General features: G+C 44.7%; 1 long non-coding RNA gene across 2 annotated transcripts in view; it reads left to right on the forward strand.

Moving 5' to 3' along the window:
* LOC104873641 overlaps window positions 1–4303 on the forward strand; it is a 10811-nt gene extending 6508 nt beyond the window's left edge. Inside the window, exons 3-4 of one of the 2 annotated variants that reach the window (XR_783532.1) lie at window positions 3589–3763; window positions 3877–4302. This is a non-coding gene — a long non-coding RNA (uncharacterized LOC104873641). Of the gene's footprint in view, window positions 1–3588; window positions 3764–3876 lie in introns of both variants that reach the window. The other variant, XR_783533.2, reaches the window with a different exon arrangement.
* The last annotated feature ends 228 nt before the right edge of the window (window positions 4304–4531 follow it).

Raw genomic sequence — 4531 nt, forward strand, 5'->3', positions numbered from 1 at the left:
AAAAAAAAAAAAAAAAAAAAAAAAAAGATGGGCAAATATTTCATCAAAGAATATGTACTGTTTATTTAACATGTACATGAGAAAGATAGTCCACATCATGAGTCACTGGGGAAGACTGAAATTAAATCCAAAATAAAAGACTATTTTATACTTAAAAGGATGGCTAAACTATTGAAAACCTCACAAGGATTGGAATGAATATAAAAAACAAATGAGTCTTCTCATTATTAGAAAAGTAAAATAAATTTGCAATTTGAAAAAAATAAAATTTATGGGAAAGTAATGCCCTTTGAAAACTATTTTAATATGTTTATTCTGTTTTCTTTAAAAAAACCAAAAAACAAGAATACACTTGACACAGAACACAGCTATTCTACTTCCAGGCATTTACCCAAGAGAAAGAGCAGATATCCACACGAAGACCTTTACGTGGGTGTTCATGGCCACTTTATTCTTAGGTCAAACCTGGAAGTAACCTAATGTCCACCAATAGGACATTCTATAGGAATAAGCAAGCAAAGCATGCCATCCATACATCTCAACAATAAAATGGAACAAACCACTGATACACGCGTAATATGGGTGAATCTCAAAAATCTGCTGAACCACAGTAACGACAAAAATGCACCTACATACCCTGTATCCTCTTCACCTGCAATTCTAGAACAGGACAAATGAATGTGCTGTAACAGAAAGAAGCAGACTGATTTTGTCTGTAAATGAGGAATGAAGGCTGACTACAAGGGGCACAGAAGGACTCTGGGCTGAGAAAATCTTCCACTTGGACGATAGTTATTTACACTGATAGTTGCATTTAGCAAAATTCACTGAGTCTCACACTTAAAACAGGTATGTTTACTAATATATAAATTATTCTTTAACAGTTGATTTAAAAAAATGTAAAATGATGGGCTGGGGATTTAGCTCAGCAGTTCGGTGGCCTGTCTTGCAAGCACAAGGACCCGAGTTCAACCCCCGGTACCAAATAATAATAATAATAATAAATAAATAATGTGAAATGAACTTAAAAGAGCCGTGAGTTGAGTGGCTACAAGATATACTTATTGGATTAGTTTGTTGCAGTCACACAACAGTATGCGGACTGGGGCTTAAGCTCCCAGGGATAAAATACGCAGATCGATGCGTCATTTGATTTCTTCTGAAGTCCTCTCCTCCACTGGTTCGTGATTGACTCCTCTTGACTTCATATATTCACCTTTCTGTGTATATCTGTACCCTCTTCTCCTTTTGTAAGGACATTGGCCATGCTGGATTAGCCTCCCCACAAATGACCTTCATCACTTTTCTCCAGCCTAAACACACTGAGGTCCTGGGGTTAGCATGCCAAAGTACCAATATTGAGGGGCATAATTAAGTTCCTATCACGTACCCAGCCACAGTTCGTTTTTATTTAATAAGTGTAAGGTGGCTGTGGCATAGGCAAGGCTGGACTGGCATAGTGGCTGTAGCTACAGGGCTCTCAAATAATGATTGGTCAAAAGATTTGGTCTTCACATTGTGGAGCAACCTATTTTTTTTTTTTTTTAAGCAGGGAGATTGTGATTAGGGGAGAGATGAGCAGGGTGAGAACATAATTTTTTGAATAAATTTTCAAACTTAAAATTGTGATGTGAGGAAATGCATATTTCCTTGTTAATTTGTGTCAAGAATTTGAGTGTAATAGTGTATAATTTAGATCTCGTTCATCTAACAGTAGTCTTTCTCTTATGACCCCAATGGAAAGGGAAGGTTTGGAGCCCTTCCTTCCTTTTTGAACCACAGATTTCCCAGGGCTGAGAGCTGACACTACTGAAGTTACAGCTCCTTGAAGTATTTCCTTTTTTCCCCCCCAAAAAGAACCAAAAAGGTTAACACTTATATTTCATGGCACAAATAGAACGCTTCAAAAAGTGTTTCTTGTTCAAGAGAAATAATACAAAGATAAAAATCATGTCAAACAGGAAGCCCAATGAGTTGAATCCCTGTGACAACATTCCCACGGTGCAGACAGGGACAGCATCTGAGGAAAAATGGGGCAGGGTGGTGTAAAGGGCATGTCTTTTACTGATAGTCTCTTCAGAACAGGTATGAATGATCTCATCTTCTCAGAAGAGCTTGGGCTGAGCAAAGGCGAAGCAACAGTGAACTCTACCTTCAGAAGGAAATCATTAAAGTTCTTCTGAACTCTAAAATATGGTAGTTTAGGGCAATCACAGTCAGTGGCATCAATGCCCGGGCACCTTGAACAGAGCACCACAAACATGGGTTTATATACAAGTCTATTTGATGTCCCCATGGCTGTCAGAAATTAGAGGGGAACCAGTCCACTTATAGGCATGATAGAGAATCCAGAGGTACCTGTACCCCCAAATCCCCACTCCCAGTCGAAAAACTGCAGCCAAATTTGAGGAATGACCTGCTAGGCTTTCTGGCAGAGAAAAAATGTAGGGTACATGGATTAGAAATGGTAATTGGAACAGAGCTGGGAATCTACCCAGAATAAAGAGAGAACTGACACGTCTGAGTCTCATTTTAGACATTTGATTTTAGGCAGCAAAACTGGAACTTTTTAGTGTATGACCCTATATTAGCTTTTTATTGCTATGACGAAATACCTGAGACACCTTACAATAGGAAAGTTACTTTGGCTCACAATTGCAGAGGCTTCAGTCCGTGGTCAGCTGGCTCCAACGCAGAAACAACAGGGTGGAAGGGTGTGGAGGAGCAGAGCTGCTCACCTCATGGCAGCTGGGAGCAGAGCAAGAGGGAAGGAAGGTGCCAGAGAGGAAGGGGCGGGGAAGAGACACTATTCAAAGCTCAGCTACAGCGTCCAGCTTCCTCCAGCTGGTCCCACCTTCTAACAGCCCATGGGCACAGAAATGGATCGGTTGATTAGTGACCTGCCACCTCTGAGCAGTGAGCTCAGACCTTCCATACTCAAGTCTTTGAGGGACACGTCATGTTGAAGTCATAATATACACTGTAAGGTCAACCCCACATCCCACTCTAGATGGGGTGACTGTATATCCAGACAGGCCCTCTACTGTTGTCCTGGTGCCATGATTAATTAATCCCCTTCACGTGCGAGCTGGAAAATGGCTAATTACAGTCATTAGCACTAGTAGATGTTCCCCAAATTATTCAATGTGGGAAACAGAAGAAAAGGAAAGAGCCAGGCCATACTTCTAGAACAAAGGACGTGACTTAGAAACCCTGGCCACAGCAGGTTCTCCCTCCGCTGCCTTGGGGAAGGAGGCAGGTACAACAGCCCCAGCAACACCAGGGGCTGGGACATGGCAGACAGTGCAGCGACAACAGCAGGAAATCCCCACAGCATCCATTGAGACCCTGGGAGTCTTCACCTGTGGTTGGAGGGTGTGGAAAGCCCAGGCAGCATGGGGTGAAGGCTCCCGAGGCAGAATTCATTGTTGAGGAGTACTGTTACTGCACCTTGCCTAGTCCCAGAGCCAGTTTTCTAGACGTGCAGCCGAGGCCTGTGCTCAGAGAACTCATTCTTGGGGTTGAATGTTTTGTGGCCATCATTTTGAGATTCCTAATAATTATATCTTTGATTTTGTGATTTGGCAGGGGCCTGGCTGTGGGCACACGGGAGTCCATGCTGGGGAGAGACATGGGAGCCACCGCTCCTGCCGTGGCTGCCATCACCTGGGGTCACCCTGGATCCTGATACTAAACACATCTGGTACAGTGAGCAATCCTGTGAGTGTCACCGTGCACAGACAGCTGAGTCTACAGGCCTGGGGTAAGGGAAAATGCCCTCCCTGCCCTAGCTTGGGGTTGCAGTGGTGGCAGGGAAATAGGAAGTCATGGGAGGATCACAGTGGGATGAGCTTCAAGATTCAACTTGTGTTTTAGAAACATCACCTCTGTGGCAATTTGAAGGGAGCACTGCGCCCCATCTCTGCCGCTGGCAAGCTGCTCGGGTACCTGAGGAATTGTGGAGCTGTACCTTGGGTGCTTGGGGGAGCACAGCATTAGTGAATAAAAAACACTACAGATTGCAAGGGAGACAAAGGGAGAAGAAAGTGTTGTATTTGGCATCTATTGCAATACGTTTTTCCTTCCTGCCTCTTAGACAGGGGCCCATATTTTACTTTGCACTAGGGCCTTCAAGCCCTGCGGCTGTCCCCAGATGGAGACGGTGTCAAAGCCTCTCAGAGCCCAGCCCATGTGCCCCCTACTGAAGCACCTGGTGTCACCTTGGTGTTCCTGGGTTCCACCTCAGAATCCGGCCTCTGGTCCCCATTGACTTCCTTCTTCTGGGGGCCCCTCTGCAACTCCACTGCAGCTCCCAGCCAGCTCTGGGCCTCCTGCAGGCCACCTCCAGCTGCTGCCCCGCCTGGTTCTCACACGGGGGGCATCCAGATGATGCTTGGTGTGGAGGGAAGGTGCCGGTAGTCACAGCCCCCTGGCTCCTTCCCGCTGTGTTTTTCACAAGATGTGTGCACTTGAGTGATTCATTTCCCGTCCCTGAGCCTCACTTTCCTGTTCATTCTGAAATGAGAGCAAA

This window comes from Fukomys damarensis, unplaced genomic scaffold, assembly GCF_012274545.1.
Source record: "Fukomys damarensis isolate Sample0158 unplaced genomic scaffold, DMR_v1.0_HiC HiC_scaffold_16, whole genome shotgun sequence".
In the NCBI taxonomy this organism is placed as follows: Eukaryota; Metazoa; Chordata; class Mammalia; order Rodentia; family Bathyergidae; genus Fukomys; species Fukomys damarensis.